The sequence below is a fragment of the Protopterus annectens genome, chromosome 3.part1 (genome assembly GCF_019279795.1).
Source record: "Protopterus annectens isolate FY-2018-M chromosome 3.part1, PAN1.0, whole genome shotgun sequence".
Taxonomy (NCBI): Eukaryota; Metazoa; Chordata; order Ceratodontiformes; family Protopteridae; genus Protopterus; species Protopterus annectens.
Window position 1 is genome coordinate 641,029,504 of NC_056732.1, and position 25,395 is coordinate 641,054,898.

A 25,395-nucleotide genomic window follows, 5' to 3' on the forward strand; every position below is an offset into this window, starting at 1 on the left:
ATGACATGGTACTGTAACGTTGCCCATTGGGGACACCCAGCAGTCGATAGCAGAGATATGTGTAGACAGATAACAATACCTATGAACCTATATAAAACACAGTATGTCACAGTGGTCAGACCATTTCTGGTAGTCCTGGTACCATCCCAGGCTAATAGGCTATGTTAGCCCATGTGTATGCAAGGCAGCAACAACTGATGTCTCCATCAAACAGAGACACAGATGGTATCTCAAGGGTGTATGGGCTGTTAACCATCCAGTTGACCAGATTTTGCCTGAAAAGGTTTAGGTAGCTACCCTGCCTGATGTGGACAGGGTACCCATTTCACTGCAGGGTGTTTGTGTGTGACACACATGTGAGCTACAAACAAGGCCAGTTCAGGTCACTCACCAGGTTGAGGATGTGTGTGTGTGTGTGTGTGTGTGTGTGTGTGTGTGTGTGTGTGAGTGTGTGTGTGTGTGTGTGTGTGTGTGTGTGTGTGTGTGTGTGTGTGTGTGTGTGTTAACACAGTGGAGCATGACTTGCACTCATGCAGCAGTCCCAACAATGTGGAGTCTGTGATTGCCTTGCATGCCACAGTGAGTTCACTCCTGCGAAGTATGCATGACACTGAGTAGAGGGTTGTCCTTATAGCCTGTAGGTGTACGGTAGATGTTTGATGGCCTGGTATTCCCTGGTGGGGGACCTCTGTGATGTTCCCAGCTGCTGCATGTGCTTTGTGATGAGAATAATGAATGGAGGATTATGCACATTAATGGTCCTCATTGGGGGGGGGGCATGTTGTAATGCCAGTATGTTGACAATACCCACACACATACTGTACTGATAGATGGCAGGGGTATGATGTGGGTGTTAGTGATGGATAGTGCTAGCAAAGATGGATGTGTATGGTCTGTACATAATGGTGGCCGATGTATGCAGTCCTGTGATATGTTCCCTTGTTCATGTCTTTCAGGTGGGATGTATCACAGATAGAATCTGCCCTTCTCAGACGCTGAGACTGGGGCAATCATCTATGCCTCAGACTCCATCACAGGATACTGTTGGGAAGGAGTCAGCAAAACCTGCAGGAACACACTGCTCTGTGGGCAGAACTGGTAGTGGCAGTCAACAATGGAGGACACTGGGACAGGACCTACAAATAGGTCTGACACCATGCCACAGGCCTGGTACACAATGCAGGGCAAAGGGCTGCAGCTGTGGCCAGGGACCATGCTGTAGCAGGTGGAGGGCCTGCTACTCAAGCACCACTCACAGCCACTGAGGGGTTCCTCGCAAACCTTGGCGCAGCCACCACCTCCCAGGAAACCATCACTACATATGCTGAGGAGGTGTGTTGCACAGAGTCAACAGCCAAGGAGAGTGCAGGTAACACCCCAGTGGGCATCTTGTCAATACTGTAGCATTCATAGTGGTAGCCTTTACATACATGGATCCTTATGTCAAGTCAAACTGCATTTGTGGGTGGAGTGTCTTGTTATGCACACAAGTGCACACCTATTGTGAATATCAGCAATTTGGGTAGTATCACAGCTTTTACTGTATATGTTCATGATTGACATATTATCCTGCACCAGTGCAACATGTGTGTGCTGACAATACCTCTCCCCCACAACTGCATAGGTCCCTCTGGTGTGGCTGGAGAGCAGCAACTTGAAGCCGGTGAGTGTGAAACTGTCTTGTTGTGGCTCACCAATACCATAGGCATGTTGAGGGAAGCCAGTTTTCCATGCACACAACTGTTACACTTAGCCATATTGCAATATGTGTATGTTCACGTGTGGTGCGTTTAACTGTGGTCCATCATATTGGTCATCACAGGAGCCTATTCACAGGAGCTGTAACATATTGGCAAATACTGTTGTATTGCTGTTGCCACTGTGCTATACAGGGGTACATCAGTATTGTGTACATAGGTGCACTGTGTGTTAGGTGAAGTTCCATCACATACTGCCACTCCTCACATATCTCACAGGTGTATAGTAGTAGCAACATTAACTGGACATAGCTCCACTGCATGTTGTTGAAGGTCTGTCCAGAGTGTATCTGTTTTGGTCCAAATGTGTGTCATGCATGTCATCATTCAGAAAGTGTGGTCTGTATAATGTCTTTGCGTCACCTCACGTGTGTGTGTGTGTGTGTGTGTGTGTGTGTGTGAGTGTGTGTGTGTGTGTGTGTGTGTGTGTGTGTGTGTATCAGCAAACATTATAGTGCAGATAGTAATTGACATATGTCATCTTCCCCTCACAGATAAACATGGGGTTTGGGGTCTTTCCCCCTCACAACCTGATGTCAGTGTCTTATCGGACTCTGATGATGATGGTGGTCATAGTGAGGCACAGGTGGGGTTGTTGGTGGCTGAATCTGTATGATTGGTTGACATCCCACTTCCACCAACAATGTCCCCACACACAGTCAGTATGTCCACACATACTCAGTCCCCAGCAGCCACAGATATTGGACAGTTAGAGAGTGATGGCATTGAACAGGCTAGTGTGGCAACCATGGCATCTGTGAGTGTAGACACTAGCCATAGCCAGAGAACTGGCAAGGTCCCACACAGGCAGATTGACAGGGGTGCTCTAAGGAGGACTGCTGCCCGTCTAGCCCTTGCCAGAGGTGTCACAGTAGGTGTCACTCGAAGCATGTCTCAGTCTATCATGGAGGCACAGGCATGTTGTGAACAGTACACCAGATGGATGCTCAGGGTCATGGATGCAACACTACCTGCCATGTGTGACAACTCCATGGCATTTGTGATGCTGTACATCACATTGCTGATGCTGTGGATAGACAGTGGGGTGAGACATTGTCAGTGCTCAACCGTGCAATGTCTGTACTTGAACATGTGGTAGGAGTAGGGTGTCAGACACATGGATGTAAGTCAGCAACAACATCAGCTGAGAATCCACATGGCTGTGCACATTCACACTCCCATAGTGGCAGTTCCATCAGCACTACTGAAGGGAGGGTGCTATCCATACCATGCCATAGTAGTCCATGGGCACGTGGTCCTGGCCATTCTCGTGAGGGACACGGATCCAGTAGACAGCAGTCATTGTCAGGAAGTAGAACCGCACCTGGCCTCGGGCCTGGTGGTGCCAGTGACACTCATGGCAGAACCAGTTCCCATGTCCATGGCCAGAGATGGTGAACTGTACAACCTGTCATGTATTGTCCAAGGCTGTCCAACATAACCATGTGTAGGGCTAGCACATGGCTTGACTGTGTGCATACACACACTCACACATCACTTTTACATGCAAGTCGCCACCAGACACACACAGTTCCTCTCCATGGCCTAGCTGAACACCACCCCTCCAGACACATACACATGATGTCAACTGTATGGCCCAGCCTAAGCCTTTGTCAACCCCACACCCTGTGCATATGATATTACCTGTGCCACATCCCTGTTATCCATACCATTGATGCAGGAACAAGCTAATGTGCGTCTGATGCACAGGGTGAATATATGCCAGTGTGTAGTATAGTAATCTTATGCCATGCAAGGTGCTGTCTGCTGGCAATTGTCGTGGGTACACATTGAAGTGTATGTACCTTTCTGTCATGATGCATTATTGCTGTTAGTATTGCTGACTGACTATTGTCTCACATTACCAAAGCCGAGTATGGTGGAATGGAAACCCAGTGACTTTTTCATTGCCAAGGTACGACTTTATATGTACATGTTTACCTAGGTGCGTATGCATGCAACAGTGTGTGAGAGACAATGGTGGCAGACAGGGTAACCTTGCATGCATACCCCCTGTCACAGCCAGCTAGCTTTCATACATGTCACCTGTGTGTTCTGTAGAACCACAGGTTCTTAGATACAGAGGAGGTTACTAGAGTACTGACCCTGGGTCCCTTATAAGCCTAGCCATTACTTTATCCCAAACAGTGTCATCAATCAGCACCTGATGCCCTTGCCATTGCTGGATACAGGTTGAACAACAGGGACAGATTTTTTTGCCCATCCACTCAACCTAGATGCAGTTAATGAGGGTATGCATGGTACTGTGTTTGACATGTTTGGGGGCAGTGTAGTCCTGACACAGGGCAGCCTCTGGGAGCCAAACCTGACTCTCCAGCATGTGTTTCTACTATATCATATGTGAGTCAGGCCTCTCATGCCGGGAATGCGCACAGAGTTATACTCTCGTACATCGGGCAGCTGTTGAAGGGCTGAGCACAACATTGCCATCTAGGCATGGCATAGACACCTGTGGACAACCTAAATGACCAGTGGGGCAGTACTGATTACAAGCTGTCTGCGTGGAACAGGTGTTGAGGGCTATGGCTGACCTTTGTGGGTGTTAACATAGACTTTAGAGTTTCTGCTGATGTCTGCATAGGTGCATAGCAAACCAGCCATGCTGCTAATGTATTGTTTTATGGACTGAGGACTATTCAGAGATAATGTCCACCTTTTGTCTGCTTGGGGTCCCTTTATCTATGTGGTGAACCACATAAAAGCAATTCCTGCTCACTGTCACTACTTGTTGCCTGAATGCAACATTGCTGCCATCCTGAGTACCTAGGTCTGTCATCACAGTCTATGTGCTTTTGGGGTTGGTGCTCATGTGGGAAATACTGGGGACATGTCCTTGCCATATGCAATGCTGACACTGTTGTCTGCATTCAGCTTGAGGCCAGGACCTTGACACCATTCCATACCCATTGTATGGCCCATTGCATTGTGTTTACGGCAGTTTGTGGCTCAATGACAGATTGCACAATACTTAAAGTTGACACAACCTTAGGCTGTATCTACATATGTGGGTGTTGGCAGTTAGCATTCATGCCTATATACATGTGGGTAATTGGGAAGCTGCAGGTAGTCACAGGGCCTTCACATGTCTACATATTGCACACACATAGGCAACACAGATTGTGGTTGCCACCTTATCAAATGTGGACTGTGGGACACATCTTGTAGTAATATGACAGTTGGCAGGACATACTATATGCATGGCAATTGCAACACACATGACTTCCTTTGGTTTGCTACTATGATAACTTATTTGTGTGACATTACCTTAGTTTATGCTATTTGTCATAACATTACAGTGCTTCTGATGTGCAATAACTGCTCTGTGCAACTAGTAGACAACTGTATGAAATGTCTGTTGTCCAAAACTCTCGGGACCGCTTTATTGTTTCAGTTTTTATCACAGGTCACACCTTAGCAAACATGGACTGGAACCTGCAGGGTGGTACAGATGGTGGCCATACCTGTGACCTCTACACATGTCTGCAGATTGTCGATATGTTTGACACAAATTTTACTTCTGTTTGTCATAACATTGTAGTTTTCTGGCAAACTGTTTGAAAATCATAATACACTAACATTACAGATTAATGACGGACATTGTCATGTAACAACACATACCCTTTGGTAATTGCATTCAACTGCACAACCTGTTCTGGTATCTACCTTTCATGCATGTCACAGCAATATCTGAAGGTTGTGCTCAATGTTTGGTCTTTGCCCCACTTTTACATATGGCTTTCACCAGATGTCTGTTTGTGAGGGGTTGAGAGGTATGCTGGTGTCCATAACACAGTTAGACTGCTGCAAGGGGATGTACATACATACACACACACACACACACACACACACACACACACACACACACACACACACACACACACACACACACACACATGCTCATGACCTGCCCTTGCTGACAGTAGAATCTCTACCTGCCTAGTTTTACAAACAATGCTGCTATATACATAACACAAGCAGCACAGAACTACTATAGCATTGCAGTGTTTGCCACTACTATTCAAGTAGGTGACAATTGCAGGGGCTGTTAGGATTGCCAATGGGGGGTTCACAGGCTCTTAAGATGGTGGATCCATCTGAAACACACACAAACTGCTACATGGGGACATGCATTGAAACACACATGCACACAGAGTTGACACGTTTCTGATTAGAAGACCTACCTATCTAGTTATGTAGAATACAGACTGACAAGATTATTGCAGGTACCACAGTGCCTTTGTATTAGGAAATGTGCAACTGTGCTTGTGAGGTGGATGACATCTGTAGGGTCTGTGAATATGTTGGAAATGGGGGAGTTAACAGGGTGGAACATGCACACAAAATGGTATAACCATTGCATACACACAGGCAAGACAACCACAGTCACAGGAGATATGCATATAGAAACACATACATTCACCCAGTTGGCAATGGTCAGATTAGAGCTCCTACCTATCTACTTGTATGCACTATAGTGCTACATATATTTTACATGCACCATGGAGATTATATGCCAGGGATATAAGTCACAACCTCCTGCACCAATAAATCTTGGGAATGCCTTCATGGTTGGTGGGATAAACCACCCGAAATAGTGACTGTTCTCACATATTGCTCTTACAAACCTAGACAAGTGATAGGGTAACAGACTTTGCATCGCCATGATGTTTCAGGCGGGTATGATGTCTGAAGCTGACGTGTGCAACTACAGCAACTGTCACGTATTTGCCAATGATTTGTCATAAAACCCCATTGTTAGGAGACGTGGACCACATTTATGTTGCAAACATCTGGACATTCTGCATACATCTGTACAGATGAGTGGTATGGCCTGTAAAGTTTAACATGGTGCATGTAAGGTGGATGACAGCAACAGGCTCTTTAAAGTAATGTCATGGGGAGGAGGTCAACACATTTTAAAATGGTATAACCAACACACACAACAGCCACAGGGGATATACTTCACACGCAAACATATACAGTAGTAGAGTTGGTCATATTGAGACTCAAACCCCCACCTACTTACTTTTCTGTACTACAGTGTTGCCTATTTATCACATGCACCACATAGCTTATATTCCTAGAAAGTGTTCAACAATGGATCTAAGGTTGATAACATGATCAGACCCTGTAAAGTAATGCAATGGGGGGGGGGCACCAGGGTGGAACAGGCCCCAAAATGGTATAACCAACCCACCCTAGGGATATAGGTCTCACACACACACACACACACACACACACACACACACACACACACACACACACACACACACACAGACACACACAGTCACACAAAATTGACAGTGCTGAGATTAGAAACCATACCTATCTAGTTATTTGTACTATAGTGCTATGCCATTATCGCACAAGCCACAGAGCTTACAGGACTGACAAGTGTCCAAAGGTACTTCTAAGGTGAATGACATCTGCAGGGCTGGTAAAGTAGGGCAATGGGAAGTGTACTGGGTGGTCAAAATACTTTAACCTACAAACACACCCACACAGTTGCCAGTGTTGAGATTAGAACCCTTATCTATCTAGATATATGTACTATAGTGCTACATATTTATAATGTGCACCACTGAGCTTATATGGCTAAAGAGTGTCCAAAGGTACTTCTATGGTGGATGACAGTAGCAAGCCTTGTAAGGTAGGACAGCTAGGTGCACCTTAACTGTGCCTCCCCACCCCCATCAGACAGGATCACCCACAGCTACCCGGAGGTGGCACATATGTGATATATCTGGATCTGTTGAGTGTGATAGGCATATGTGTATATATATATATATATATATATATATATATATATATATATATATATATATATATATGTGTGTGTGTAACATATACAAATATATCAATTATAGACAGGCAAAGACAGGGGGAGGAGAGACAGACAGAGATGGATAGAGATAGAAACAGATAGACAGGCAGACAGACAGACAGAGACAGCCATAGAGAGAGAGAGAGAGAGAGAGAGAGAGAGATAGAGAGAGAGAGACACCCTGAAAGGCATAGAGTGATGTCCTTATGCAGACAGTTGCACATCGATAGCAACCACTATCATGTGCCAGTATGAAGGTGACTTCCATTGTGTAATAGTAGTCAGGCAGGGGTTGTAATCTCACCTCACCTGCCTTCTGTGTGTGTGTGTGTGTGTGTGTGTGTGTGTGTGTGTGTGTGTGTGTGTGTGTGTGTGTGCTTTTGTAGGTTAAAGTAATTTGAGGCCTTTTCCACCCAGTAGACTTTAAAACTGCCCTACTTTACAAGTCTTGCTGATATCATCCACCTTACAAGTACCTTTGGACCATCTTCAGCCCTATAAGCTCAGTGGTGCACATGATAAATATGTAGCACTGTAGTATATATAAGTTGATGGGTAGGTGTTCTGATCTCAGCACTGGCAAGTGCGTGTGTTTGTAGGTTAAAGTATCTTCAGGCCTTTTCCACCCAGTAAACTTCAAATCAACCTTTCTTTACAAGGCTTGCTGATGTCATCCACCTTAAAAATACCTTTGACAGTTTTGCAGCCCTATAAGCTTTGTGGCGCATGTGATAAATATGTAGCACTGTAATACATATATCTAGATAAGTAGGGGTTCTAATTTCAGCACTGGCAAGTGTGTGTTTGTAGGTTAAAATGTGTTGAGACATTTTCCACACAGTAGTCTTCAAAACATATCTGGACAACAGAGTTGTATAATCAGATGCGGGTTTCTGCATAGGCTGTAATTCTCTAACTGTAGAAGCATGCCAGTAAGACCTTCAATAGGAAGAGATAAACTCCATTCCAGAGGTAGCTATAGTCTGGTCAAGGATTTTGTGTGTTAAAGCTGAATGCCTGATGAAGCTGTGTAAACAGTCCAGCACCTCAGTTATATACTGTGTGATAAATCACCTGGCTGTGTTCTATCCTTATTAACTGAGTCATATCCTGGTGTGGGTACAGAGTGCATTGGACTGAGCAGAGTTTTCCATAATATGTGTGGTATATTCTACATAGCACTGTGATTTCCTGGTATGTGAGTGGCAGATCAGTAGACAGTTATGCGAGGGAAGCGCTGACAGACATTTGTTTACTGACCCCATACACTACAGGGAACTATGTTACAGCAGAAATTGTTCTAGTGTGCACATTCTATGTGTGTTTGGCCAGTGGTTCCCCTCCCTCTTATATGTGTCTCTTGTCCTTCTGTAGTGCAGTCATGGCCTTTGTCCACAGTTGCTGCTGTTATGTATTTGTAGTTATAGTGTGAGTGGGGTAGAAGTCATAACATCACACACAGGGTTACAGACCTCACACCTCTGGCTGTACCTGTTGTGAAGATTGATGAAGTCTGCCAGCCTAGCTAGATAGAATTTGTAGATAATTCTGTCATTTGTAAATATTAATATAAGCTAAAGTCTTGTTCTCTTAAATGTGGAAAGACAGTATTGGATGTTGAACTGAAAAAAAATGTAACAACAGCGCACTCTGCTGTAAGAAAGCTGATAAGTCAAGCATTGTAAAATTCTCTGATCTAAAACTCGGAGCGAGATGTCTAGATGAAGGAATTCTGGCTATTGTTTTGAGACCAGAGTTAATTGCTAGAATTTGCAAGTATAATTGATTTTATTGCTCTGGCTTCCTGACCAACTGCAGGATCAAATGGACTATTAACCTCTGAGTTTCTGTTTGCCTGGGAACCAGAAAGAAATAATGTAATCTGAAATGAATCAGTGGTACTGTGTTATCAATTTAAGCACAGAGAGGCTCAGGGCATTTAGCATTTTGTCTTCATAACATCCAACATCACCATCACTACTTTGCTCTATGTGTAAGTTTATTTTAGAACTGTGTTTTCTCTTAGATATAGCTAGGAAATAGGAAGGTTAGAGTAGTTTTTTTCTGTATTGATGTCAGAACTATTCTACTGTATTATTTTAAGCATTTTCCTGTGATCTCTGAACTCTTGACTAGCACTGCATAGTAAGAAGTATTGTCTTGTGTTTTTATTATTTATTATTAAATATTTTTAAACCTTGCAACTGTGGTTGTTTTGTGCAGAAATAATTTAAGCTCTAAGACTACATTGCATGTATATAGTGATACTGGCCAAGCCACTCCAATAAGCCTTGACTGTTCAGTTACAATTACCATATGGATAATAATATTGCACAGTATAATTGGACACCTTTTCATAAGGGCCTTTTGGTAGCTGATAAATATTACTGGGTGGTGGCAGTGATTTCTACCATATAGTCCGTGTGAAAGGGGCACAGCTGGAGAACCTGTGCCAGCCTTCCACAGGAGTGTTTGCATGGTTGTAAATAACTCTTATTCTCAAAGTGTGTGTGTGTCAGCTCCTTGGGCAGGGACATGCAGCATTGGTTGGACAGAGAGGGTGATGGAGGTTTTAGCTTGCCCGCTAGGCTGAGGTCTGGACCCTATCTGGTGGTAGTGGTGAGGATTGAGGGTCCTTAATTGCTGGGCCAGTGCACGGGCATCACATCTGTTAAGCGGGTTGTGCATCATTGTGCCCATTGATCTGCTGTGGTTTTCAGATGGTTTGTGTTGCACTGTTATTGTCAGGCTACAGGTTGGCCAAAGTTGACAGACTCTTACAGATGGACATCAGGACAGGCCCATATATAACAGTTAGACACAGGCCCAGACATGGGGTCAGGCTCTTAATATTGCTCTTCCAAACTTACACAGTTGGTGGAATGGCTTTGTATTAGCTTGCAATTACTTTTGGCATCTTCATCTCTACTGTCTGTCATTGCTGTTTTCACATCAACCTTTAATTGGTTTGCCAATAGTTTGTCAGGCAAATGTAATGTTATGACAAGCAGAACAGATATATGAGGCATATGTGTGGACATTCTGTGACACCCTGTCATTCCATGGGTATGGATGGTACCCACTTGTTGTCAGTACTGACACAGTAACATGGCAGCCTTTATATCCTGGCAGTCGACTTGTCACAACCTGCTGTTGTAGTAGGCACTATGTCGGTTACTCAGACCTGTATACTGTCCATATATGTGGCCCCCTGTCCCTCCATTGTCCAGCTTTCCTGCAGTAAGAAATATTGAGCTGTGGCTAGTGTGTAGAACTCCTACCATTGGCATAGCTGATATGCAAAACAGTTGCCACGGCCAGTCTCGAACCATGGACTCTAACAACTACACTACTGTACTTAGACCACTAAGCCCCAATAGCCACCAGTAAGTGGTGTCTACTTGTTGACACTATTAGCCACAAACATACATAGCACATTGACCCCTGTATATTGCAGAAATGGAACAAGTTATCAAGTTGATTGTGACAGCCCTGGTAATGTGTGGCCTGCTACTATCACCTTACTGACATAGATGTTACTGCAATTCTATGTGAACACAGGTGTGTTGAGGGGAGGGGGGCATACCTCTCAAGTGTACACATCTTCCCAGACTTTGCAGATGTTTAGCTCATAATTTTGGCCCATTTTACATAATACTGTGGTTGTGTGGGAAATAATGGTGAATACATTAGAGACTGAAGTTGGAAAGTAATGACAGACATATGAGTTTCAGACTTCTTGACCTTCAGAGAATTCATGCTACTGCAACAACTGTCATTCTATCAACTTGCTATGTTTGCAAGTGCAATATTTATGATTTGTCCCTGTTGTATTTGTGGCCCCCTGTCCCTCCATTGTCCAGCTTTCCTGCAGTAACAAATATTGCCTTCTGGACAGTGTGTACAACTCCTACTGTAGATGTAGCTGACATGCAAAATAGCTGGCACAGCCAGGCTGGAACCACAGGCATTGTAAACCGCAGTACTGTATTTAGACCACTAAACCACAACAGCCAACAATAAGTGTTGTCTACTTCCTGACAGTATTAACCATGCACAGACATAGCACACTGACTCCTGCATATTGTGGGCATGGAAAAAGTTAGCAAGTTGATTGGGACAGCCATGGGAATGTGGGCTGCTATTACCCTACAAACATAAATGTTACTGCATTTGTATGGGAATACGGATGTGTTGGGGGGAGGGGGGCATGCCTCTCAATTGTACAAATTACCACAGACTGTCCAGATGTTTGCTTCATATTTCAGGTCCATTTAGCACAGTATTTTGTTGACCTGGAAATTTCTGGCATATCATTACAGACCGGAGTTAGAAAGTAATGACAGATATTTGATTTTCAGACTTCTTACCCTTCAGAAACTTAATGCAACAGCAAGACCTGTTGTAATATCACTGTCTACATTTGTCAGAGCAATATTTCATAACCGTCCCTATTTGTGGGCCTTTGCCACACATTTCTTTATGGCTTTGTACAGATATCTTGCTGTGAGAGGCTGAGAGGTGTGTATGGGACTCCAACATTAACATCCATGCATGTGACCTATGACTCTGCAGTGTCTTACTCCCCCCCCCCATATACTGCATTGAGATTTGGCACCTTGGGGACTACTGCATGTTCCGGGGCAGAGAGTATTTGGTGGACATTTCCTGTTGTCCTACATAGCTGTCAGTTGTCTGCTTCTATCCCAGTAGCCCACCCCATTCCCTTGCATACATGCAACAATACCATGGATATGCTACACAGTCTACTACTCCATTCATTTGTTGTTAAGAAGAGTGACTTACTTTGTGCCTACAGCTGTTGGGAGGACAGTGCTTCAGGGATGACTCTGTCAAATGCATGAAGTACACAGCCTATACATGGTAAGGTACATGTAGTGTAATATGTGTGGCATACCTTTTACTGTATGTGTGAGTTGGCATGAGGTGTGAATCCCTGAGCCCATAGGGTGTCAGTGTATGCGCTATGCATTGCCTCTTTGCCAAGGCCAGAGTGTACTGGGCATGCCTATGTCTGCCTACAGGGACAGGCTGAGGAGGGTTCATCCTCTGAGTCCCCGTGTGCCTGTGGTGACTTTGGCAATGGTGGGGGGCTGTGTCCCCCTTCCCTGTGATGTTCCTGTCACAGACGTTTCCACAGGATCATATTGTACAGCATGGCAGATACTATGAACTTGTGTGTAGATGTGGCTGAAATGTACTGTAGGGCTCCATCAGATATGTCAAGGCAATGGAACCATGACTTGAACATCCCAAAGACAAACTCTACGATGTTTCTAGTTTGTGCATGTGTCCCATAATGGCATTCTTCAGTGTGTGTGTGTGTGTGTGTGTGTGCGTGTGTGTGCGTGTGTGTGTGTGCGTGTGTGTGTGTGTGTGTGTGTGTGTGTGTGTGTGTGTGTGTGTGTGTGTGTGTGTGAGTGTGTGTGTGTGTATGTGCATTTCTGATGGGTGTCATCATCCACAGTTCCAGCGCATAACCATCATCCCCCACTAGATGGCCATACATGATGTCCCCCCCTGGCAAATGCCTAGTACAGCTGTGAGGCATGCCAAATGAGAGAGTCGTGATAACTGCCAGGACTGCCAGCACACACATTGATGATAATGCCTGGGGATTGCACATGACTTGGAAGTTGATGGAGTGATAGCCCTTGCAGTTCACATAGACTCTACCATCCTCACCGGGAGTTGCTTTTATGTGCACATGAGTGCAGTCTATGGTACCCAGTACCTCTGGGTAGTGTGCTACATGGTAGAAGAGATGCATATTTTTGGTTCTCTTCTCAGGGGTGTTGGGGAAATAAATGTGCTCACTGGCATGTGTTAGCATGACATCCAGGAAATGGTGGAGTACCGTGGATGCAGATGCCTGTGAGATCCCCATGATGTCCCCAGTAGGTCATTTGAAAGTACCTGTAGCTAGTATTCTTAAGGCTACACATACCTTTGTTTTCACTGGTATGGGTTCCCCTCTGTTGGCTCTGGGTCTGATGTGAGGGTGGCAGAGCTTGGTGAGTTTTTGTAGTATGTCCCTGTCCACCCTGTAGCGTTTTACTATCTCCAGCTCATGTAGCCCCTGAAGGGATACCCTGGATCTGAACACTCTTCTCCTCCTTAGTCTGGGCAGGTTATCAGCATCATCCTCATCACTGCCCTCAGTCTGTAGCACATAGAGATGTAGCAAAGCAGCAACAGCCCATATCATTTTGTCAGTTAAAATTCCCAAGGGTGTACTCCAATGGTGCAGAGTATATGGGGAAATCAGATTGTAGGGTCTCTGCATACTTTATACTGGTATGCTACAGATGCAGCCTGTGGGATTGGCTGACTATGATAAATTCCACCTGCCAATTACATTACTGAGGGGTTTGAATGGCCCACTGTGAATGACAGAGGCCTTATTAGTCATTTATAGTTGATTGCCTTTTGTCTGCTATATCATTTTTTTTTTTCAATTTCCTCCAGCTTTAACCGGTGGAGCTAGTGTAAACACTGCTGAGAAGAAAGGGCCCTCCCCTGTACATGAGCATACTCAACATTTCTTTCATAAGCTAAGCACAGCTAAGCAGCCTCAGACACACACCCCTGCTTAGCTGTGCTTAGCTGAGTGCAAACAAAAGCCACGGAGCTCCAATGTGCTTACACCAAGCATGACACGCACCCTTATCGTGTCAGCTGCCTTTTTGCCTACACCACCAAGTTGTAGCCCCTACACGGTTAGGTACCTGCAGACACGGTGGCCCATTTTGCTATTCAGTAAACAGCTCATTTGCATATAGCTAATTCCTTATACCCTAGTTACAGCACTACACAAGACCCCATGTCCTTAGGAACCACTATAACCTGTCATTGTATGAGTCTGCATGCTGGCCAGTATAATGGGGACATTCATTTTACCTTTACTACTCCCATTTTAATTAATTTATTTTATTTTTTGCAAGATCGCATGTTTGGGCACTGCTGTGCTCCACTTAAACATGGCATATGTGCCAAAAAAAATTTTATTTCCTACATTTTGCATCAGTTAAACATGCCAATGACCATTGGCATGCCTAATGCTCCTAATACATCCTTTACTTTTGGTTGTCACGGCCCCATTTTATTTTCACTCCTATACACAGGAGTGTGTACACAGTAACTGTGTACAGGAGTGTACACCGTTACTGTCTGCATACATCTGTAATGCAGACACGACTGCTGCATGGATGCCTGTCTGCTTCCTGGATCGGTGAATCACCTAATTTGCATGATTTTCACCAGCAAATGAAGTGATTTACATTCTGTGATCACATCCATGGTAGCATACTGCTGGGAGGCTCATGTCCACCCCCAGCCTTGCTTCCTGGATCACTCTGCCTCCGAACTCTGTGTTCAGGCTGCAGCACTATGCTTACACAGAGATTAGCTCCGTATAAGCGTTAATAAATTACCCCCTGTATCTTTAAAGGCATTGTTCATTTTATTTATTTCAATGGATAAAACAAATGTTATTATTGTAAACTAATTGTTATGGTCCAGAATACCTATCTGTCTGTCTATCTATCTTTATGTGTCTGTGTATAATACACACACACACATATATAAATATATATATATATATATATATATATATATATATATATATACACACACACACACACACACACACACACACACACACACACACACACACACATATGGGTCTACTTTGTTTCGCTGAATCTCCTGCAATCCTGGAGTTAGTATATATAATTAGTGTGGGGTTCAACCCCCCCCACATTGAGGGGTGTGGGGAGCATAGCCTTCCACCTTGTTTGTTTTTTATTGTATTTTACCAAAAACCTCAAAACGATAGATTTTAAACAATAGACATGCATAGTTGCAACACCAATGACTAACTCTCTCCAAAAGACAATATGTACTCAAACTAAGTGAGGGGCTATGCCCCCCACCCCCCTAACAATATATATACTAACTCCAGGATCACACTACAGTGGGGAAAAGGACATATACCTTTTACTTGCCTTACAGTACTCTACACAGTGCCATATATACTAATTGCAGTTCAGTGAAATGAGTTTTTGGTAATTTGAGTTATCGGTGAAGTGGTTGGGGTGAAATGAAATTCAGAAACGCAGTAGAAAGTGTGTTTTTTAGTTAGGTGTTGTTGTAGGTGGAGGGGATCTTATTTACTTGTGCAATGTAGTTTTCAATGTTATGAAGCACACTTTCAATGTTTGGGTTTTCATTGTTTTTAATTTTCGATGTTATGGTCTCAATGTTATGAAATTCAGTGTTATAAAATTTCAGTGTTATGAAGTTGACCCATATATATAAATATATATATATATATATATATATATATATATATATATATATATATATATATATATATATACACACACACACACACACACATACACACACACACACACACACACATACACACATACAGGTGTATATAAATATATATATTGTTAGTGACAATATCAACTGTATGATCTGTCTCGTTTATTGCATATGGCTGATTAGGCAATTGATTGACAGGCGTGCAGGATCAGCAGGCCCCAGGTAGGGGAATATTCCCTATCCGTGACAAATTTGCAATGTTGGAGTTAGTATGTATAATTATCATAGGGGCACAGTCCACAACATGTGGGGTGCAGAGGGGGGGTGCTTGCCTCCATGCTAAAAATTATTTTCTACTTTGTGTTTTTAATTAATATTGCATGCACCAAGGCTGCTTCTTGACATATTCATAGTGAGCATATTTTCAACCTCTTAGTGTGAGAAATCTGAAGAAAGCCTAAAGTAATATAGGGAGAAAGATCCAAAAATAGGGAATGATTTTAAATATTGCTCTTAAGAACTTAGAAAGCTGCTGAAGTAACAGGTTTTGTGCTAGTATACACAGCTGAAAGATATAATAGTGAGGTGTCAACTTGTATGTTTTCTACCATATGTTGTTAACATTTTGCTGGTCAACTTTGGGTGTTTCTTTTAATATATGGTACAACTATACATACATATATATATATATATATATATATATATATATATATATATATATATATATATATATTATTCCACTTTCTGTATGCTTTATGTGTTCCATCAGATGTACACAGCAATTAAGCAATAAAGTTCTTCAGCTTTTGCGTATCCTTTGTCAGCTACCAGTCGTAGATGCACAGTGTCTTGAAACTGTTGAATTACTTTCAGAATTGCTTTAGGCAGGTACTTCTTCTGCCTTTTTTTCCCAGCAAAATCAATGTAGTAAGTCTCATATTTTGCATAGCTACCATTGTTTTCTGCTTTTTATATGAAAGACTCAAAGTGATAATGCATTGTTAATTCGTTGTCTTTTCCCACAGAATTTCTGTTTCTAAAGCACATGCTTCAACATTTTGCCTCAGGCTCTCAGTTCTTAACAGTTTCTCCAGAATTTGTAGCTATCACTGATAACCTACTGGGAAAACCAGCTGTTAGCTGAAGTGGGAAAAGTTGTTTAACAAGATTTCTTTTTAAAATCAGATGTTATCTTATTAATGCTAAAAGGTTAGGTTGTTCCAAGATCACAGAAGAACAGTCATTTTCAAAGTACATTTCAGAAGGGTTGTTGTAAATACTCCTGTGTGTTACTTTTAATCCTCAAGAAACTTGTCACATTTTAACTTAATTAAAGAAGAAAACAACAATAATACCTAGATGCTTCTTGGAATAGACAATATGGTTGTTTGAATCATGTGTGGGTTTAATAAACCAAAGAGAATATATATATTAAAGATCAAACGATCAGATTTATTACCTATTCTTTTTGCTGTAATTATGCTATTACCATGTAAAGTGGACCTTCTTATTGTAAAAATAGGTAGGTTTGCTTTAGTTAAATCAGTGGAGTTTAAGAAATCTGAGTTTTTACGTACAGTATGCTGAGCAGTTGTCTAACTGCATCCAGACTGTGTCGTCTTTCAGCACCGTCTGATTATGTCATAAGGGTGAGAAAACAGTACACATGGTTCAAAACCTTGAAGTGTTGAAATGAAGAGAGCTTCACTATGCCATGAACAGGTACTAATATTCTGTAACATTTCTTACTGAATTTCATTACCTGTTCTGAGTATAGCACAAACATACTTCCTAGGGCACCTGATTCTGCTCATGTTCTCTGGCACAGCGGCCCTACCTGTATATCAGATTTGGAATTGCTACTATAATCTCTGATGTATAGATGGTGCAATATGGCTAAAGGGCTGTCATGCACAGGTGTTCCACCTGTATGTTTGCATTGTTATCATACCTGCATTCATCTCATCCATAATGATGGGTTTGCAGGTCCACTGGCACACCCGGGAATTTATTCTATTTTGCAAAACAACTCTTTGAGTTAATGCCATTGAAGTTTGGAGGATAACTCACCTGTTGATGTACATGATTTCTGTATCTCTCTCTCTCTCTCTCATATGACTAAAGCCTACAGTACAATACCATCTGTGTATGGAATTCAGTACTGCAAGCAGTCTGGTTTCCCACCAGGAAATGTCTACAATACTTAATCCCCAATAAAGGTGGAGCTGTCTTGCTAAGGAAACAAGTCAGTTCAATGAAATTACTTTATTACAGCATTAATCCAACCATTGTAGAATGCAAACACACATTACTGTAGGCTAACATTGCAGTGCTTCGCATATCCCTAGTTTTCTTCCTAAGAGTGATCATTCCTTGGTAGACCATTACTTATTAGTTATGTTGGTGTTATTACACTGCAAGACAATCATTATACATTTTACCAGGACTCCCATCATGTACCATTTCTCTTTTGTTACTTTTTATTTGAATATAAAATCATTTAGTTATTATTGTCTGATTGTCTGACCAAGAGACTGATTCATTGTGCTGGTGTCTATACCACTTTACATGCTAAAATCTTTTGGAGACTACAGAAAACATATATCTTCTACCTAGTGTTTTATCCTTTCTTTTGCATCATCAAAATGCAGGACAGCATGACTCAGAATTAGGAAGCATCTGGCAGCCGCTTAGCATACAATGAATGTAAATGCAAGTTTAAATTTAGTAAGTATAGTTCTAGTAAAAAAAAAAACAAAACAAAAGTAAAAAAATATGTGTGCATGTATGTGTGTGTGTGTGTGTGTGTGTGTGTGTGTGTGTGTGTGTGTGTGTGTGTGTGTGTGTGTGTGTGTGTGTATATATATATATATATATATATGTGTGTGTGTGTGTGTGTGTGTGTGTGTGTGTGTGTGTGTGTGTGTGTGTGTGTGTATCAAAAAAGGTAAACAAAACACCTTTACACTTGATCTTTAAGTAAAAATCTTTGGAAAATTAGAGGTTTATATGTTGCTGCTGTTTTCAGGAGTTTAGTTGAGTACAACACTTCAAGACCTCAAGGATTTTAAAGCAATCTGCAAAGAATTTCTTGCAGCTTTTTCTTATCATGTAAAGTGGGCTGACTGATTGTTAAATATGTATTTTTTAATTTAGTTACAGAAACAGAGTTATACTTATTAAATATAAAAATATATGTTTTGATATAGCGTACGCTGATCTTCTGTCCAATTGTTTTCTGATTCTTTCTCATCTGGTGGCATTTCTAATGATGGCATAAGGGATGCAAACAGTGTGCAGTTTAATGCCTCAGGATATTGAACTGAAGGGATGATCTCTACATCATAAATAGGTAATAAGGGTTTAACATTCTGTGCATTATATGTTCTGGGTATAACAAAATCTTACCCAAGAACTTGGCAGACACCGGAGTTCTGTCAATGTTTTCCAACACAGCAACTCCAACTGTGTGTCAGACCTCGTATTGCTGTCATGCAGCCTGATCTGACTTACAATTGGAGCTCCAGGGTCATGAAGCAGTTCTGCTTAGTGTCTCTAATTGTAGGGTAACAAGCCAGTCATAATTATATTATCTCCTTTCAAGATGAGAAACAGGTTTTGAGAGCCATTAGTTCACAAGGGAATTAAGTGTATTTTTGAAAACAGAACATTTGGAGTCATCCTCACAGAAGTTTGGGAATAGCTCACAGTACATCAAATAATGCATATGCATAATCCGAGTCTTTTCTTCCCAGCTTCAGAAGCCTACAGTACAGTTCCACCTGTATATGGAACTTAGTACTCCATGCAGTCTTACTTAATAACTGTTTCTCCCTGCAGTACCTATTCCCAAATAAGACGGAACTTCTACCTTTCTGAGAACTCATTCATTTCAAGGAACATTTTTTTCCATTCCAGTGCTAAATCAATTGATACATAACCTTCAGACAAACATACTTTACTACAGGCTGTCATCGTGGTGATTTATATACTTCTAGTTTTCATCCCTAGGAATGATCATCCTATGCCAGACTATTATTAAATCATAATATCTGTGTTAATACACTATATGCCAAGCAATATACACTTTACTAGAAATTTTAATCTTTTTAATTTCTGTTTTATGACTTTTTAGTTGAATATACATGCAAATAGTTATTGATTTATTGACAGTTATCTGAGTGAATGATTGATTGTCTGTTTCTCTTTCAATTAAAATGCAAGACAGGAACGGCAAGCAGAATAGAGTCTGAACTCTGTTTTAATAAATACTGTCACAATGAAGCGCTTTTCATTTGCTTACAAAGCAAACTTCTTCAGATTACAAGTAAACCATGCAAAATGCATTTAAATAGTAACAGGTGATACATTTTACCTATCACAGCGAACCTTTCCAAAATACATTACTTAAAGAAACACTTTCCCATTCAAAACTACTACTAGTTACTACAAATAAAACAAAATAGCAGTAGTTACCAAACTAGCAGTATTTAAAAACTTTCAAATAATTCTAAAAACTAAACTGCTATAAACTGTTTAACTAAAAACTTTAACATTTTAAATTCCTCACTTATATATACCAAGTTATAAAACTAAGAACCTCAACTAAACATTAGAGGTACTACAATCGAACATACTACCTATAACACTGTTAAACTAAACAGTGCAATATATATATATATATATATATATATATATATATATATATATATATATATATATATATATATATATATATATATATATATACATATGTATTTTAAAGTTTAAATATATGGTCATAGACCAGGTAGTTTTAGATATTAGGGGAGGACCGTTACCTTAACGTCTAGAGGAATTATAATTGTTTTGGCAAATTAAATTGAATGCCTACAATCTTCCTGGACTAAATGAAGTTTGTTCCATCAGTTGTATTTTGAAATTGAAAAGTTTGCAAAGATGAAATTGTCTTTAAAAAAAAAAAAAAAATATATATATATATATATATATATATATATATATATATTGTACTGTTAAGTTTAACAGTGTTATATGTAGTATGTTTTTTTGTAGTGAGTACCTCTAATGTTTAGTTTAGGCTGAACTTGTGGAAAAGAGGAGCAGCATTGTGGAAGCTTGTATACAACTCCAAAACTCTTAACTATACCGGGAAAACTCTATTGTATTATCTGTAGTATGTTCAGAAGCCACATATATGGGGATACATCTGTGAGATGAACATATGGTTTATTATTGCAATGCCTATTCAGTATTGGCTTTTATATCTTGCATTAGGCTTGCAGCTGATATTAAATGAAAGCAGATTTTACTGAGTTGCAGCTTGTTAATTTCTAGTAGCTACTCACTCTGAGTTGTTGTCAATCTCTGTGCATTGCATTTAGCCACAGATATCCATTGTAGCTAAGCTTAGTATTTTTTATTCCACCTCTCTTTTGTGGCCATAGTACCATTAGGGTTATGACAAAACATGCATTTCTTCTGTGACCCTAGTAGACTAGGCTTATGACAAAGCATGCACTTGTATGTATAGCGTTCAAAGACAGTGCAGTATATTTGAAAATGCCTCAGACAAAATGTCTGTGGACTAAAATTCCACAGAATAGTGGCGAAAATATTTATATGTCACTTGCACTTTTTTGCAAGTATGGGCCTAGTAGAAATTATATCTATATGCGGATGTGGAGGGATATGTCCTTCTTTTTTAATGAAACCTACAAGAAGAAAAAATAACATCTAGTTTCAGCTGTCAAATCAAAGCTTGTTTTTTTTATTAATCCATCGATGCTTACGAGTCATATCTAACTCCTATAGCCATGCCATGAAAATCCACTGCCATCCACAGATTTTACAAGACAAAGCGGGAATGGAAGTAGATTGCAAGTATTTTCTTTCATATCACATACACACATCTAGGGACAAAGTAGCTTCATCAATTCACCTACAGTTTTTCTTTGGGAAGAAACTGCAGTACCCAGAGAAAACCCACACATACAAAAGGAGGGCATGCAAACTCAAACAGAAGTCATCCTGGCTGAGAAATGAACCCAGGGACTACTTGTTTTGAGATATTAACAATACTTACTGTGCCACTGTGACACAATTCTTTCATCAGGCACTGTCTTATCTACATTATTCAGCATGATAGAAACAGAGGCTAAGCTTAGCACAACTCAACTTATTTTTCTGTTTTTATGCATTAGTTTATAAAAGCAGCCCACAAAACACGTGTCCCTTTTCAGGTGCAGCCATGGAGCAGTACCTGGTTAAGTGACTTGCTTAGAGTCACACAATGGGAAAATGGATGTTGAAGGACTCAAACCCTTTACTCTTCACTACAAGAAGCAGCTCATTAACAGCTCAGAGTTGTTATCCTTTGCATTAACAGACAGGTGCTCTCTGTTGTCATTTAACTCATATGACACAACTGATAAAATAGGGTCTATATTACAATGTCAAACTCACAGGAGTTTGAACATTGTAATATCGAACTCAAAAGTCCGAAATACAAAAATAGCGAAGGCACGCACACCGATTTTCCTGGGGAAAAAAATCAGTGGGTCATTTTCAGGGCTTTGCTATTTCCTCCACTGTGATGCAATCTCAGAGTTGGTATATTTAAGTAGGGAGGTGTGGAGGGCACAGCCCCCCCATGTTGGGGGGTGTGGTGGGTGAAACCCCCCACTTTAAGTTTAAAGTGTAAGTTTTTTTTGTCACGGAACAGCAATTTTTTTCCCTGGGAAAAAAATCGCTGTGCTGTGTTTTCATAATTATTGGATTTCAAACTTTACGGTTCAATATTACAACATTCAAACTCCTGTGAGTTTCAACATTGTAATATAGCCCCGATAAAATAATCTGATAGTTTAAATTGCTATAGGGTCAAATTAAGAAATTATTTATTTCTATACACAGCAAAACACTATCACTTTATCTTGTTTTCTGAAGCTTGCTCAAAATGTGTTCACCACTCATTGTTAACATGCTGCATAAAAGGGGTTGGGTTTGATATAATGGCTAAGGTGTTTACCTTGCAGACACAAGGTACAGGATTTGATTTTCATCTTTGGGAGACATGGCTAGGCTTAAAAATGCTCCCTGTGGTCATTAGCCTAGTATGAATCTATGACCAGGTTTCCTGGCACCAGTTCACCTAAGGTGGTATCAAGTTTATAAACAAAATAAAATAGCAAAAACTAAATAATAAGTCCCTCTTTGGGTAAATGGTGTATGAGATTGCTGATACAAACAACTAACAGAACAGAAAAGTTCAAACACCAAACCATGGCTTTGCACAAATAAAAATGCCTTTCACAATAAAATAAGTTTAATAAAATAGGTTAGAGCTTTTGCAATAAAAATCACTTCATCAGACCATAACATACATAACAACATCAATCAATTTATACAAATTGACATCATTAATCAACTTCAAATGATCCAATAAAAACTTGTGCAGTTCATATAACTAGAGTTACTAAGTATCCAATGTATCTGTATCTAATATACCAGTAGTAACATAAAAATAATCAACATATATAAAACTACATAAAACAGACATATCAAACAATTATATCCTATCTATATAATCATTATCATTATTATGACCTATTCTATTAAAGTTATTTTATTGTGAAAGGTGTTTTTATTTGGGTGAAGCCATGGTCTGGTGTTTGAGCTTTTCTTTTCTGTTAAAAGCAAAGTAATTTTGTTCTGTCTTTTCAACCTTGTCTTAACATAGTAGATTATTGAGAACAGTTCTCGTTGGGAAACCATATATTATTTAACTGTTCCTAAGCCTGTTTAAAACGATCAAACCATTAATCTCATAAATTAAGTTGAATGCTGCTGACTTTAATTGGAACATCGTACCTCTGATCCTCATGTGAATAATTAGTTTGATGCCTCATTTGCCAGCGTACAGAATTTATGTCTGCAGCCTATACTTCTTAACCATAAATGAATGCATAAGATGAACACATGCATACATTGGTAAGCAACTATTTGTACAGTCTTCATCTTACTGGTAGTAATATTCTGGGTGTGAGAAAGTACATACCATGAAACGGAAATTTAGTCTTGAATTAGTTAAGTAAACAAATGACATATTATTAAATCAGCAGTCTTGGTTGTAAGCACCCAGACGTACATGAGTAGTATCCAAAAAATGGTGATGAAGAATAATCCATGGGACAGAGTTTTGTGAATTCAGACATCCCATCTCTGATTACGGAAGGTGATGAATGTCTTTCCGATTCACCATGATCTCACCTCCCCAAATCTACAAGTCCCAAACATTTTTTGTTTTATTGGATCTACTGATAGATTGTAGTTGCACCAGCCATTTTCCCCCTTACAATATGCTTCTCTTTTCCCCACATCTGTGCAACCATGGAGTTAGCATTTGTCCTTTCAATAATACTGTGTCCATCTGTTAAGGAAGTTTAACAAAGAAGGTTAAGGTTAAAAGCTACTAGTGGGCTTTATTCCATAATCCTTATTGATTTCCTTTGTCTCCCTGTGCAAACATTGCAAATCTGATCAAGTCAGACAGACAGAAAGTGTTTCATGTTACCAAGAAAAGAGGCAGTTAAACCTAATGTGTTTAAAAACCAAATGCATATAATTTATTACCTTATGGATAGCAGGTTTGTTCTCACTCCATACTAATCATGTTTCATTTACTGCTTGAATAACCCTGGTTTCTCAAGCACTTCCCATCCTCTTGAATGTATATACACCACATCCGTCCTGTAAACAAATCATTGGCAGTTCTTGGAAGGAAACAGAAGATGTGGGGACAGTAGGTAATTCTACCTTTGGGAATCTGACCAGCAACTAAACATTTTTAATAATTTGTTAGTTGGAAGAACATTCAGTTTTCCACAAAAATAGGCAAACAAAAATCATCCAAAGGCCATACTTATTAAGACATTTCAAGATCTTCCATTAAATTGCTCTTAAAGTCTCTGTCATATTAACCACTGCAGGCAAAACTAGTGGCATTTTATAGGAATGAATTTTCTAAGGAATAATGTGAGTAAATACACTCCTTTGACTTGCTAAATTGCATTCATTAACAAAACCTGTTTCAGCAAGAATTATAAGACTTGAAAGATATTTTTCAGACATTTTTGCCATAAATATAGTCTGTATGTCTATCTTGTAGTGAAGACATTGAAGAATGGTATGGCTGTTGTGCCCTTCTTGGTTTATGCTGGATAACAATTACAACATTGAAGATATATTTCCAAGAGAGAAGTAAACTAATGTCCTCTCCTTGAAATGAACACTCAAATTATTATCATCATCTGAATATGTTCTTTTTTTCACAATTTTTTAGTTACCAGAACATAGTTTGGCATGGTCCCAGTATGATACATTAGTGTTTTTTATCCAAACAAGATACTGTTTTTATTTGTCTTAAACTTAATTCATGTATTC